The following is a 16,727-nucleotide window of genomic DNA, read 5'->3' as shown; positions in this document are numbered from 1 at the left end:
CATATCGTACGTTGTTTTTTGAATTATTGTGCAAGCATAACTACTCTGTTTATATGTTTTTTTTTTTCTTTCTTTTTTTTTTTGGGAGCAATCTTTTGGACTTTGTTTGATGAATGAGGAATTGGTCTAATTGTGTGCCTCCTAAGCACGCATATCATGTAATAATCCTGACAATAACAAATAAATTAATGAATAAATAAAAACATTTTGGACTTATGTTTATAGTTGAATTAGTTTCATCATTAGTGTGTGTGTGTGTGTGTGTGTGTGTGTGTGTGTGTGTGTGTGTTATTTTTCTATTCATAGATTTTTTTCATTTGGTTTCGTGCTCTTATCAGGTATTTCCTCCTCAATTATTTAAATGAAATGATGGCCTGATTGATTCAATCACATCCTCAATTATTTAAATGAAATGAATCAATCACATCTCTCATATCGTCTTCAAGAAGCCGACTCTTCAATGGTTTGTTTTCTCTACTTCTTTCTACAATTTTTTTTTTTTTTTTTTTGCAATATCCTTATTTATCTTTTTTCATACTGTGTAACATTTCCACATTTTGTCTATTATTATTTCTCTTATTTTTTGGGATAAAATAATCAAAGATTTGAAACTATTAATTTATTTATAAAAATACAATAAGTCATAAATCATTAAAAAAAAAAAAAAAGTAATCAAGAAATCTAGAAACACTTAATTTACTCATCAAGAAGCTGACTTGTTAGTAATTGATGATTAAAGGGATGACTGTCAGGCTTGTAAGAGCGGATGACTGTAATAATAGAATAACCATTAAAATAGACTTTGTTTGGAGCTTGCTAAAAATGTCAAACCCTCAATATTTTTACTGGATACTAAGATCAAGTCTGATTGAGCTGCTCTTTTGACTTTTGTCTCTAGGCTTTACTCGGCTGCGATCCCCATCAGTGAATTTAACATAGAAGTTTCTTGGTCGGGAATGTAGTGTGACAAGGTTTGGATGAGAGGCAAAAGAGTGTTCACTCAAACTTTTTCTTGGCTTCTAGTAACAACATTGAGTGTTCAACATCTTTAGCATGCCACCACACAAAGTCCAATTTTTTAAACGTGGTTCCATTGTTATAAGCATACGCTCTTACCAGCCTTGCCATCTTATCTTCTGCCATCAATTGCCCTGTAATTGGCCAAGTTGAGTTTGATTTGTTGGAGTTTGGTGTGGTTTTAGGTTCACTTGGCCAAGAGTGTTGTACATAATGTGTTAGTCTTGTGTACAACCTTTAATCCAGTTTTTGGTTTGATGTTTAGGTGATTTTTGTGTTTGTTTTTGGTATGGTGATATTTAGGATTGTTAGTGCTTTTGTTTTGAAGGAAAAAAAAGAAGAAGAAGAAGAGAAGATGTTAGAATAGGCCACACAAAACTAGACAGCACACTAATTCATCTTTGTTTTTCATTCATTTGTTGCATATATAGATACAAAACTTGTCTCATATATGTAGGTGTGTGTAGGATCAAATGAAAGTTTTTAAAATTCAAAATTTACACATTTTCCACTTAAAATTATGATACATAACCGTTCAACCCTCAGCTTCACATGTGAGTGCATAATCATGACAAGAGTTGGTGAGATTTTGAATTTCAAAAACTGTCTCCACCTAATCCTATACAATTTAGTGTGTGTGTGGAAGGCTGGGATATCTTCATCCAAATTGCTTGAATTTTGGCATGTGGCATGTTGAAATATCAAGGATGAAATCTGAACAAGACCAAATCCAAAAGAATTGGATAAGGTCTCCAATTCATCTCAAACCCGTGGGTCATAACTGCTGGAAATCTCAGCGGTTATGCCAACTTGCAACCTGCTTCCCATTGCCTTTTTGAGTCATTCTTTTTTCTATATTTTCATTTATATGTCTACTACAACATATCCAAAAATCATAAACTCGTTCTAAAAGCTTAAATAACGCCAGCCCCAACAATGGACCTATGTTACTGGAAATACTGTTTCCAACACACAGCCATTTTACAAAATAAAATCAATACCCAACAAAGAGACAATTCCTAAGCTAAATATAATAAAAGATAGGTATTCAAAAAATATTAAAAGAAACATAAAACATAGACATAAATATTGCACTAGGTCATTCAACAAAATATTTCTTTCAAAGAAAAAAAAAGGGTGCAAACCTTGGTGGATTTTGGTTTGCACAAGGTAACAAGATTACCACCTTTTCAACACTCCTCGTTGGTAATCTTGCTAGAGACATTAAGGAGAGTCCTTAATGTCTCAAATCCGGTCTTTCCAAGTGGTTTTGTGAAAACATCCACAAGATTGTCCTCCGAATTCACATACTCCAAAGAGACTTCTCCAAGATCTTCAAACTCCCTCAAGGAATGATATTTCACCAGAATATGTTTTGTTCTTCCATGTTGTACCGGGTTTTTGGCTATTGAAATTGCTGAAGTGTTGTCACATTTGATGATAGTTAGACTTTCTTGAGTATGACCAAGATCTCCCATCAACTTCCTTAATCAAATATATTGGTTTGCACAAGATAAGCAAGCAATGTATTCGGCTTCCGCGGTACTTTGAGCCGTTGTGCTTTGCTTCTTTGCATTCCATGAGAAAGGACCACTCCCAAGTGAAAATAAGTAGCCCAAAGTACTCCTCATATCATCAATACATGTATCTGGAAAGCACACATACGGCATATATAATATCCGATCTAAATGAGCACACATAAAGTAAACTACCAATTAAGGATCGATAAAGAGTAGGATTTACCTTTGGTGTGTCATCCTCCTTTTGGTACTTCTCTTATTGGATCATTGGAGTGCTCATTGGATTGCATTCTTCAAGATTAAATTTCTCCAAAAGATCCTTGATGTACTTTTTTTGTGATATAATATTCCTCTTTGGCATTGCATTACTTCCACACCAAGGAAGTAATTCATAAGACCCAAGCTAGATATCTCAAACTCCTTCTCAAGTTTATGTCTTAGCTTATCTACATTTCTTGGGTCCTCACCGGTGACTAACAAATCATCCACATACAAAGAAACCACTATCATGCTTCCTTCAACCCTCACATACAAATTGGGTTCATTTTGGCTCCTCCTAAAGCTATGTCCAAGCAAGTAGCCATCTATCCTTGCATACCAAGCCCTAGGTGCTTGCCTAAAACCATATAAGGCTTTGTGAAGTTTGTAAACCTTATTTTCATGTCCTTCAATCACATAGCCTTCCGATTGCTTCACATACACTTCTTCTTGCAATACACCATTCAAGAATGTCAATTTCACATCCAAGTGAAACACACTCCATTGCTTGGTAGCCGAAAGAGCAAGGATGAGTCTAAAGGTTTCCATCCTTGCTACGGGTGCAAACGTCTCCCCATAGTCAACTCCGGCTTGTTATGCATAACCTTTGACCACCAACCTTGCCTTGTGTTTGCAAATGGTGCCATCCAGATTGTATTTAGTTCTAAAGATCCATTTGACACCAATTGCTTTCTTGTTTTTCGGTTTAGTGACTAAAGATCAAGTCTCATTCTTCTCGATCATCTTCATTTCCACTCTTTCTTCATCAAGGCCTCTTGCACACATGTAGGGTCACCAAGTGCAACATTGCACCTTTTATAAATATCGGACAAAGATCTCTCCCCTCAACACATCACCAACCTCCAAATCGGCTCCAATGATTTCTTGGAATAGATTATCATCCTCCTTATTGTCTTCATCATTGTCATCTTCATCATTGTTGTTTTGAACATTTCTTTCTTCATTTTCTTCTTCAAACAATGGCTCATCCTCATTCACCAATAGCTCCTCCTTACTCCAATCCCATTTTTCATTCTCATCAATCTTCACATCTCTTGTTACCACAAGCTTTTTAGTCTCTAGGTTATAGACCCTAAAACAATTGGTAACCTCACTATATCCCACCAAAATACCAACATTAGCCTTTTTGTCAAGTTTATCTCTCATATATGAGTGAACATGGAGAAAGCACACACTACTAAATACTTTAACATTCTTTAAAGATGGTTTCTCTTCAAACCACAACTCATAGGGTGTCTTGCCTTCAATGGATCTGGTGAAGCATCGATTTTGAATGTAGGAACTAGTATAGATAGCCTCGGCCCAAAATTTCTTTGGCATTTTCTTTTCATGTATCATACACCTAGCCATCTCCATCAATGTCCTATTCTTCCTCTCACACACACCATTTTGTTGTGGTATGTATGGTGTGGTAAATTGATGAATTATTCTATTTTCTTTGCAAAAATCTTCAAGAGCTAGGCTAGTATATTCACCACCATTGTCGGTCCTCAAGCACTTCAAAGTGGACCTATTTTGGTTTTCAACCAACTTCTTGAATTCCATAAGTTTTTCTAGAACTTGTGACTTATGTGTGCGAAAATAAATCCAACACATCTCAGAGTAGTCATCAAGAAAGATGAGAAAGTATTTATGACCACTCAAGGAAGATACACTCATGGGACCACACACATCCGAATGAACAAGTTCTAACTTCTCCTTGGCTCTCCATGCACCGATTTTAGGAAATGGCAACCTAGTGGACTTTCCAAGTTGACAAACTTTACACACATTTTTCACATCATCAATTAAGGTCATATCATTCATTGCAGCATTAGTATTCTTTATTACACCATAACTAGAGTGACCAAGCCTTTTATGCCAAAGTTGAGAAATGGACTCAACTTTGCCTTTCAAAGCTTGTTCACTATCTAGTAAATTCAACTTATAGCTTTTATCTTTTAAGGAAACTTTAAACACCTCATTTCCAAAAGTATCCGATATCAAACAACCATCACAACCAAAGCTCAAGACATATCCCTTTTCAATCAATTGTGCAACACTCAACAAGTTTTCACATAATGAAGGTACATATAAAACATTTTGGATAAGTTTTGTACCTTTATTGGTGTTAAGTGAGATGTCTCCTTTTCTTTCTACATCCATGAAGCTTCCATTCCCAATCTTCACCCTTGTCTTGTATGATTGGTCAAGCTCCACAAAGTTGGTTTCTTCAAAAGTCATGTGGTGTGAACTACCACTATCTACCAACCAACCAAAACCACTACTTATAGCTTTAAGGCATGTAGCCACATATAAGGTTTCGGCCTCCTCATTTACAACATTTGCTTGTTGCCTTCATTGCTTGCATACTTTACCAACATGTCCTCTTTGCCCACATTTATCACAAGTTGCATCCGGTCTCCAAAAGCACTTGTTTGGTGCATGTCCATGCTTCTTGCAATGGGGGCATGGTGGATAACCCCCATGGTTTTGTTGTTATCCTCCTTGTTGTTGCCTTGCATTGTTGTTGTTGTTGTTAGAATTGTTGTTTTTGTTGTTGAAACCTCCATAACTGATTCCTCCTTTATTCTTGTTGTTGTTCTTTTTATTCTTCTTTTCGCTTTAACTAGACATAAAAGCACTTTCCAAAGACTCCTTCTTTCTTGTGGCTCTTCTTTGTTCGGTTGCTTGGAGGGCATTGATAAGTTCACTCAAAATAATCTCACTAAGAGTCCTTGATTCCTCAAGGGAAGAAATCTTAGCTTCAAATTTTTCGGGTAAGCTCACCAATACCTTCTCTACAACCCTTTGGTCGGTCAATAGCTCTCCAAGGACTCTAATTTGGTTCACAACCTTTAGTAGTCTATCGGTGAAGTCCTTAACCAACTCATTTTCTTTCATTTTAATTGTTTCAAACTCTCTTCTTAAGTTTAAAATTTGCATTTGTCTTGTTCTAGTGTTTTCTTGAAATTCTTCTTGCAACTTTAACCAAACTTCTCTAGCACTTGTACAAGACATGATTCTAATGAAGATGGAGTCACTCACCGAAGAATGAAGGGCTGTCAAGGCCTTGAATCCTTTAGCTATCTCAGTCTCATATGCAAGTCTTTATGCTTGTGTGGCATTTGCTCTCAACTCCTCAACTTCATAATCTTCGTCTATCACATCCCAAAGTCCAAAGGCTTGTAGGCAGACTTTCATCTTTATGCTTCAAATGGAGTAATTTTGGCCCTTAAATTTTGGTGAAGCGAGAGGTGCAAAACTTTGAGAAGCCATGACATAAAATCGGATTTTGGAAGAAAATGGCTCTTGGGTTGGATTTTTGGTGAGTTTTCTAGCTAGATTTTTGTACTACTTCAAATCAAAAATGAAAGGAATGAAATGGGGGGTTCTCTCACAAGAAAATAGGCTAGAAAGAAAGCTCACAAGGTCCCTCAATGGTTCAAACAAACCTCTGATACCATGTTGGAGTTTGGTGTGGTTTTAGGTTTACTTGGCCAAGAGTGTTATACACAAGGTGTTAGTCTTGTGCACAACCTTTAATCCGATTTTTGGTTTGATGTTTAGGTAATTTTTGTGTTTGTTTTTGGTATGGTGATATTTAGAATTGTTAGGGTTTTTGTTTTGAAGGAAAAAGAAGAAGATGAAGAAGAAGAGAAGATGTTAGAGTAGGACACACAAAACTAGGCAGCACACTAATTCATCTTTGTTTTTCATTCATTTGTTGCATATATAGATACAAAACTTGTTTCATACATGTGAGGTGTGTGTGGGACCAAATGGAAGTCTTTAAAATTCAAAATTTACACATTTTCCACTCAAAATTATGATACATAACGTTCAACCCTCAGCTTCACATAAGAGTGCATAATCATGACAAGAGTTGGTGAGATTTTTAATTTAAAAAACTGTCTCCACCTAATCCTGTACCACTACTTTGACCATATGGAAGGCTGGGATATCTTCATCCAAATTGCTTGAATTTTGGCATGTGGCATATTCAAATATCAAGGATGAATCTGCAGAAGACCAAGTCCAAAAGAATTGGGTAAGGCCTCCAATTTATCTCAAATCCGTGGGCCATAACTGTTGGAAATCTCAGCGGTTATGCCAACTTGCAACTTGCATATCTTGGGCTTCCCAAGGCCTTTTTGAGTATTTCTTTTTTCTATATTTTCATTTACATGTCTACTACAACATATCCAAAAATTATGAACTCATTCTAAAAGCTTAGAGAATGCCAGCCCCAACAATAGACCTATGTTGCTGGAAACACTGTTTCCAATACATAACTATTTTACAAAATAAAACCAATACCCAACAAAAAGACAATTCCTAAGCTAAATATAATAAAACTTAGGTATTCAAAAGACATTAAAAGGAACATAAAATATAGACATAAATATTGCATTAGGTCATTTAACAAAATATTTATTTTAACGAAAAAAGAAAAAAAAAAAGGGTGCAAACTTTGGTAGATTTTGGTTTGCACAAGATGGCAAGATTACCACCTTTTTAACTTGATTAACTTGGAGCTGGAGCTGAGATGAATAATAAAATAATAATATAATTATCATACAATCGGTGGTTTGAATGATAGAAAAATTTGCAGCATTTTTCTATCCATATTTAAAGTGGCAAACAAAAATTTAAGAAGGAAATTGACAAAATTAGTGGCAAACCCAAATTATGAATCTATTTAGTTATGCAATATGCGTATTTACATAACAATTTATTGTTTTGATCCAAAAATAAAAAATAACAAATTTATAATTCTTCAGTAAAATGCTGTATATAATTACGAACGCTCCATCTTCATTGTTAACTAATTAATTAGCAGTAATTAAGTAGTTTTTAATAGTTTCTGAATTTTTTTATAATTTTGCGTTCTACTCTTTAAATTTGCTTCATAGCACGTTTTTTAGACTTTGAATGCTCATGCTTAAACATTGAATTTATCACTCGTACTTGATTTTATGTCATAAATCCAAATTTCACTTTTAAAAGTCCCTGCAGTATTTACCATTAGAACATTTACTCTCCTTTACACAATATACTATTTTTTTTTTTTTTTGGCTAGAAAACATGTTTTATATATGACCAAAACCCAGAAAACAAGCTTGCAAGAAGCTTACAAAACGAGGTGGTTTAAAAACCACGCTCCTAGGAAACAAAAGACAAGAAAACACTATGAAGATCGGTGCTAGACAGAGACCCTGATATGTTGTTCCTAATGCACCAGTTACAAACAAAATGGGCTAAAAAATTTAATTCTCTCGGAGTCCAAACGAACTTGAGTTCCTGGAACCGGCTCTTCAGCTGAATGATTTCATTAAAAACTCCCTCAGCCATCCAATGAAGGTCCTGCATGTCATTACTTTCCAAACTGTGGATGATTCTCTTAGCATCAGACTCGCACCACACATTGGACCATCCCTCCTCTTTTGCCTTTATCAAGCCTTGGAAGATTCCAAACGCTTCAGCAAGTTCTGGATTTTCTGACTGAAAAGGAATAGACCAGATTTTTAGAACTTCTCCTTTGAAGTTTCTGGCCACAATACCAATCATGCTTTCACCATTTTTCACCGCTGCATCCGAGCCATCTCTCCTATATTGCATGCTTTTGTCAATTTTGTATACTTAGACAACCATATCACTTTTATGGCACACATCTTTCAAAAGTATACATATCTGTTTTGGATAGACATTTATTATCTTTGTAAGACCATGCGTTTTGGATTCTTATCCTCTCTTTATACACAACATATTAACGAATTTTACTCTTCTTTTATTCCTAGACGTGTTAGTCATACATTATACATCTTGTACAATTTCTTTTGGACACATTATTCATATCCACATGCTTATATTCAACATCTTTTTTTTTTTTTTCTTTTTTATTAGACTATAACGATGTTATTCGTTGAAAATATTGTGCAATATTAATCTATAATAATATTAATTTTTAAGGCAACGGCTCAAGTACATATTTTCTCTTTTAACATGCGTATACCCACATGCCCTCCTCAAATATTTTTGGCTTTTACATGGTTTTTAATATTATATTTTCATTTACCAATGTAGCCTTTCAAAATATAAGTATGCCCGATCTCAAATTGTTCCCACATTATCTGTAATTGACTTTTCAAATTCATTTCCCATTTTTCTCGTTTTAATTTTTACATCACTTATTTATAATCACAATCTTTATATATATATATATATATGTAATATTTATCAATAATTTTTTAAAATTATAATATCGTTTTAATATACTTATCTGTAATTATAATAATTATTTGTAGAGGAGTTAATTCTTTTAATTGTGATTATGGATACATTTTTATTATTTTTTTTATAGTTTTCCGTTGAGTTTCTTTGATTAATCCCTATATAAATTTGGAACTTTTTTTTCCCCTTACCTCAAGTATATTTATGTAATTTACCAACAGTTGGTAGCAAACTACAACTACAAGAATTTTGCCTTCTCAAATGTCAGGTTCAAGTTAAAGTAGTCTTTACAAACGAATAAAATATTTATTAATGTTTTGATTCTCGAATAGGGATTAGGCCGATTAGGTTTAGGAACACTTTGTGATCAAAGATCGACAAAAGTCTATATATTTATTTTAAATTGAATTCCAACATGGCTGTTGTAGATGGAAAAAAAATCATATATAGGTAATTTGTATAGATAATTTTTGAATTTGAATTTCATAATTGAATAGTACTATATATACCAATAAATTTATAATTCTTGACAAATTTTTATAACATGGATTGAAAAAAAAAATCCAAATACTTATTAGTAATAAAACTTTTTAAATAAATTTTTAAATATTATTAATTATTACATATTATATTTAACATCATTTGTTATGATTAAATAATCTATTATGGTTATATATTTTGTGTATCGCACGGAGATAAATGCTATTGTTAGGTTTAAGTTAAAGTAGTTTTTACTAACAAATAAAATATTTATTAATGTTTTAATTCTCGTATAGGGATTAGGCTGATTAGGTTTAGGAACACCTTGTGATCAAAGATCAAAAAAAAGTATATATATTTATTTTAAATTGAATTCTAACGTGGCTGTTGTAGATGCCAAAATACATTAGTTTAAGTATTAAAATCATATTTTCCTATAAAAAAAAATTGGAAAAAACAAAAAAAAATTATAAAAAGTTGAAAAAAATTATTAATTAACTCTATTCAGTTTGGTTAATAACCAATGGACTATAATATTACCAAAAAAAAAAAATTTTCATTTTCCATATGTTTGAATATTTTCCATCTATGAATTAAAATTAGAGAATAATCGAACCATAATATATAATAGTGCTCCTCAAAATTTTTTTTCTTGTCTCACCATTGTCTACAACCACACTAAATAAGATTCTTAATATCAAAATTGATGTGAAGACTAGTACTATCATCTTGCAACATGAGTCTATTGTCGCCAAAAAATTGGTAATGCACATGTTATGGTGGGGGATTACAGATTTTCTGGCAAAATTTCATATATATAGGTGATGAGTAGTAATATTATCTACAATTTATATTAATTGCTATTATATAATAATAAGGTGAATTGCAATTTAGTATCTTGTACTTTGGTTAGATTACATATCGAACCCTTAAATTTAAAATGTTTCATATTAAGCCCTCAATTTATAATTTGCCTCACATTTGTTTAGTTACCAAATTAACTCTTAAATTGGGTGAGAAAAAAATTAAAAATTGAGAAAACTAACTAATTTTCTTAGTAATCAATTTTTTTCCCTTCTACTTTGTAAATTGAGAAAACTAATTAATATTATAAATTTTTAAGCTTTCTATTAGTCAATTTAATAATAAATTTGAAAATTAGATAAATGTGAAATAAATTGAAAATCTAATATTAAACATTTTAAATATGAAAAACTAAATATACAATTTGGCCTTATACCAAAGTATAAGGTATTAAATTGGAATTAATCCTATCTAGTATATATTATAATGCATTTATATATATAGAATTAGAAGATTTAAATTCTAAATCATTATTAAAAGAAAATGTGGCTTTTACCATTGCGTCAACATCTAACAGACGTTATTACATCATGTACAGTTTAAAAATGGCCAGATACAAATGCAGTCACATTCAGGACATTTCCACCTTACTACATGATTGTGTTTTTTTTTTTGGTTTTTGGGGATGGAGGAATATATCACATTTCAAATTAAAAGATCCATGAACTATAGCCGCAAATATAAAGATACTAATTAAATATGTTTTTTAATTTTTTTAGGGTAAAGATGTTTTGCAAATATTCATCATTAAACATGATTAGAAAACATGGAATTGGTCATTGGTGAGAGGTTTCTTATATATCCTATAATGGGCAACAACAGTTCCTTTTTTCTTTTTTTTTCTTTTTTTTTTTTTTTTTTTTGGTGTTCGATTGCTAGCAATACTAAATACTTGAGCGGAGAGAGAGACAAACAATTACTAGCTTGTGCATGGTCTAATGGGCATGATGATTTGTGGGTGGTGGAATTGGGAATCTTCTAGGTTAGTGTAGAGCCAAAGTGGCAAGAATAGTTCACATGTGAAGTATATGTAATGGACCATGGGTTATCGATCATGGACAAGGAGTAGATACACTTCAGTTTCTGCTTAGACAACAATAACAAAACTTGGCTTGCAACATGTAAATGTGCTGAGGCAGTGAAAAAACACTAGTGCTTGTACTTGTCTAATCAATTTCTACAAATGCATTCCGGAGGTCAGCATGATTCCAAGATTGTAACTATTTTTAACATTTCTGTAGATTAAATTAAATTAGTATTCAAACAAAAAGATTAGCATACTATTTTTCAATTTTGTTTTTGTTTTTTTGGCTGTGAAAAATTGGCATACTAATTCTTGCACAAGTATTCTTCCTTCTTTACGAAACAAAGCCTCCTCAACTTCAACTAAGAAGTGTGTCCCCGCATTTCACTCCCACACACCACCAGTGCAGTTTTACCCACCTTTTTTCCTTTTTATTTTTTATTTTTTTTCCCTACCTTTTGTTAGTTTTAATACTTTATTGTCCTCACTTATCTTATTTTTTAGTCATCTCTTACTTATTAAAGTCACGATTACTGAATAAAGTTATAATTTTTTTTTACTCATTTTTTAGTTATATAATATTCATTATTTACAATTTTAAAAAACAATAATCATTTACAATATCAACGATTTAATATACAAATTAGTCAATACACAAGAATTATATAATCAGAACAACAAAAAAATCTATACTTATTTACAAAATAATTTTTATGGCTTGCTGAGGAAAAAAGAAAAAAAAAATCTCTTTAAATATAAACTATTTTTATTCCATATCGTAACTGTGCAGAATTCACTTGCTTGTTCTCTTACTTAATTTTATCAAAATACATACTTTTGTTTTATGACATTCATGTCAAAATATGTACTTCTTATTTAATTTTATCAAAGTATGTACTTTTATCACATTCATGTCAAAATTTGTACTTTTTATCACGTTCTTTGTATAAATTGGTTTTATACATATTCCTCAAATATTATGCTTATTAGTTTATTAGTACATGTAAACGAAAATACTTTCCTACTCATTCATAATCCTAAATCCAAAGCTTCATACGCTAAATCTTGGAGTAAATATTCCAGACTTTAGCAATGCTAGTGATTTGCTTGCCAATGATTTAGATTTTACATGCAATAAACTAAAAGAGGTCAAGGCCCTAATGGATAAGTTGAGGGTCCACTACCATCGGCAGTAGATTGTAAGAATGGGTCCAATCCAAATAGAAGGAAGAAATAAGGGGACCAAAGTAGACTGTAAGAATGGGTCCAATCCAAATAGAAGGAAGAAATAATCAAGATTTTACATGGGAATTTTTTGAAAACTAACCACCCAACGGATCCAAAATTGAAAAATAGTGAAAAACAAATATATATATATATATATATTTAAAAAAATAACCCATTTTTAATTCATCTGGACCAAAATACCTTTCATTAAGTTTTTTTTTTTATTCTTTTCTTTTATTTTTTGTTTTTGTTCTATATCAAAACACATGTTTTTTCCTTTTGGGCGTGTTTGTTTTACCAAATTGGATAGGATTGTGTCCCAATCCACTGTTTGGTAGAGGCAAATAAAGAAGCAGATAACTTAACCGCTACAGTGGAATAATACGCCTAGAGGAGGATTAAGCTAACCCGTCCTTCCCCCTGGCTCAGATTTCTGTCCAAAGCTCATCGAAAGCTCTCGTTGGTGTCTCCTGTGTATCTCTGGCCAGATCAAGCTCGTGGGTAGTATTCTTCTTCTTGAATCCATGATTTTTCCTTCTTCTTCTTCTTCCTCTTCTCATTGTTCGTCTGCTTCTTCTTCTTCATTTTTCAGTTTATTTCTTTTTTAGGGCTTAGATCTGCTCATATTCCTTTTCTTCAATCTGGCATATATCTTTTTTTTATGCTATTTTATTTCATCTTCTTCTTCTATCTGGCATTACGTATTTCTAGGAAAAAAAATTTTCTTCTTCTTCTTCTCCGTTCTCCTTCTTCTTCTTCTTCTTCTTCACCTATATTCTTCTTCTTCTTCTTCTTCGATCTGCTGTCATCTGCTTCTTTTTTCTTCGTTTTTCATTTATTTCCTTTTTCCATCTGCCATATTCCTCTTCTTTGTTCTTCTTCATCTTCTTTGATCTGGCCTTTTTTTTTCTGTGATTTTATTTCTTCTTCTTCTTCGATCTGGTAGTACATATTTCTAAAAAAAAAATTTCTTCTTCTTCGTTCTGGCATTTTTTTCTGCGATTTTATTTCTTCTTCTTCTTCGATCTGGTAGTACATATTTCTAGAAAAAAATTTCTTCTTCGTCGTTCATCTCCTTCTTCGATCTGGCATAGTTATTTGGTTTTATGTGATTATGCATTGTAGAAAAATTGTTATGTGGGTCATCTATATCTCGACTGAAATAATTTTGTTTTCTTTTTTTTTTTTTTTTTTTTTGGTTGGGATCTTTTACAGTTAATGAGAAATTGCCTTTTGTTCATATTGAGGAAGAAGGCTGAACAACGGTAAGAAGGTAAAAGAATCTTCATTTACTTCGGCTAAATGGTTTCAGTTGAAATTTGTGGCTGTCAATTTCTTTTTCACATACCTGGTAGTAAGAATTTATGTTTTCTGTTTTTATTTTTGGGTTTTGTTCGAATTCTTTGTTCTGGAAGTATGGTTTTCTTGGTTTTGTTGCTGTATGGTGTTCCGATGGTTTGAAAACTTACCAGAAACTACAGAGATAGTTGATATAAGAGTGCACTTCTATTTTGAAAACTTCTTCTTAATGTGTATAGATTTAAGCATATATATTTAACATTTATAATTTGATTCGAAAAGATGTCAAGTTACCTTGTAGACATGGAGAATCTCTCTGGCACTCCGTAAGTAATCTTCATTACAATATATATGGTATATTGGAGTTTATTGAGTTGAATATTGCTATATACCTTGTTATGTGAATGGTGTATTTGGCTGGAGGTTTAGACCTCATGCTTTGATTTCACAGGTTTGTCATTGGCTCTTTTTATTTGTATTGTTTGATTGTGTTGAAAATTTATGTGTTTATGTGTTGCTGCTCATTTGGCAACAAGTATAATTAATGGTAGATTCAGGTTTAACTATGATGAAATCACATTTATCTTTTTCTTTTTATTTGTTGCTTTATCTTTCTTTATGTTTGATATTCTTTTGGTGTTCAATGAAAGAAATTGTTGTAAATTGGTGCATAAATTGGGGCTAATTAATGTGACGTCTCAATCTCTCACTTTCTTTTCTCTCTTTGAATCAAACCCATTCTATGAGCTGTAGTCTTTCATAGCATGGCTTAAAGATAAACATGAAATGGAGAGTCTTCACTCTTAATTTGCATTTTCCTTTATCCCATTGCTGGTTTTGGCTTATTGCCATCCAGCTTTGGGGATGGATATGGGCATTGCTGCCTTTTTTTTTTTTTTTTTTTTTGTTTTTTAGCCTCTATTCAATTCCCCTATCCATGCCCATCACTCTCCTATTTGTTTCTATTTATCCACTCTCTTATAGTGGATGTATTCAATCTAATCTTTTCTTAATTTTCATATAGATTACGTGTAATTGGGAATTTACCGTTGTCCGATAGCATCCAATCGAAAACTATTATAACAAAAACATATGTCTAGGGGAAAAAAAAAATTGTTTTCAAACCTTTAATCTTGAATCCTTTTTAGGAACAGGTAAGATAACAATCACCATTGTGATAAATTTTTGGCAAGTGCAGAATGTGTTTATATTATTACCTATTATATGACAATTACAATTGGAGAAGCGGAAACAAAACAGAGAAATATTGTCCTACAATCTACTAATTAAATCTAGCACCATTTTTTTAATATATATAATGTACTACAGTTTGCTTGGGTTGAAGCATAGGAGCCACCACTATCTATTCTTCGTTGACATCTATTGGAGATTTATCATTGCGGTGGTGATTTTGATTTGGTTGAATTGAATAATTATATCATGTACTCTCCGAGTTTAAAATAAGATGTTGGTTCTTGTTGTGCATTCATGGTATTGTAGATTCAATTATGGACAAAAGGCTAGCAATAGAGCAGGTGGAGTAATTCTATGGGATTATCATGTCATTTGTCTTGCTGAACCATTTTTTGAGAAAATGAGGCATTATGACCTCTCTGTTTCAGGTGTTAAGTGTACTTCGACAATTCTTAAATTAAGGATATTTTATTCTTCTCACAATAAGTAATTACAGTATGTATATGATTGACAGATTTTATAAAATGTCGAGATTTTGGATTTATTTCTTATAATTGATATTGCATGGCTATGATTGGAATTGTTGAAATATGGTCCCTCCGATTCCTTTTGCTTCTAATAAATATATTGTATTTGATATATACAAGCCTGTTTGGTTGCTTTGTTATTGTTTTTGTTTTTGCTTTAAAAAAACTCCTGTTCTTAGAAAAAAAGAATAAAAGAAATTAAAAAAAAAACCAAAACCAGTTAAAAACCATTAAAACAGTTTTCCAAAGTTCTTTTCATGAATTACCAAACATAATTGATGGTAGCTTAATATTACTACATTGAGAATTATCCTTATTACTACATTTCACATCCAAAAAAGATGGATGAATGTGAAAAAAATTTATCAATCGAAACGGTATTTAAGTAATTCTTCCAATTAAATTAGAAATTTAGCCACTTCATTCAAATACAAATAATAATTACTTTTTACAGAAGTAATTAATCAAATAAATATTCCAATAAAATAAAAACATTCTAAAAATGGTCCAGCCACTTCATCCATATATTGTTATATTCACCATTTCTATACAAGTAATATATTTATTTGTATATTTAGTTGTAATCAAGATTATTGGTTTTGGAAACAATATATTAATGTAATATATGGGTTGACAAAAATATTCAATTGTCTTATGCATACCATTAAAATATATTTATTTTTAATTAATTATTATTTATGGCGTACTATGTTTTAAGTTAATTTTAACTATTTCTAAAGTTATATATTAATATAATTTGTGGGTGTACCCAATAAATTTTGCATATTTTTCATGTATATATAAATATATAAATGTACAACCTTAATTAGATATAATAATTTTTTTTTTCATATAAATTTAACTTTTAAAATTTTTATTTTTTAAAAAATAATTAAAAATATAATTACAAAATAGTCCTATCTAGTCTGATTCTGCACCAAACATGGTATAATTAGTCCACCATTCAGTTTGGAATTATGCCAAACATAGTATTGCACTAACTATCCTATCCTATCCTGTTTGATCCTATCCGACGCTGTCGGATCCGGACCTGTCCGGCGTACCAAACGCCCCCTTTGTTCT

At 31.8% G+C, this 16,727-nt stretch overlaps 1 long non-coding RNA gene across 1 annotated transcript; it reads left to right on the top strand.

Annotated features, from left to right (window-relative positions):
• The first annotated feature begins 12,923 nt into the window (after window positions 1-12,923).
• On the top strand, window positions 12,924-15,678 carry LOC132800618 (uncharacterized). The gene is made up of 3 exons (XR_009635816.1): window positions 12,924-13,125; window positions 13,840-13,897; window positions 15,424-15,678. It is a non-coding gene; the product is annotated as an uncharacterized LOC132800618 (long non-coding RNA).
• Window positions 15,679-16,727: the final 1,049 nt, after the last annotated feature.

This window comes from Ziziphus jujuba, chromosome 2, assembly GCF_031755915.1.
Source record: "Ziziphus jujuba cultivar Dongzao chromosome 2, ASM3175591v1".
Taxonomy (NCBI): Eukaryota; Viridiplantae; Streptophyta; class Magnoliopsida; order Rosales; family Rhamnaceae; genus Ziziphus; species Ziziphus jujuba.
This window is presented reverse-complemented; position numbering and strand designations above follow the sequence as displayed.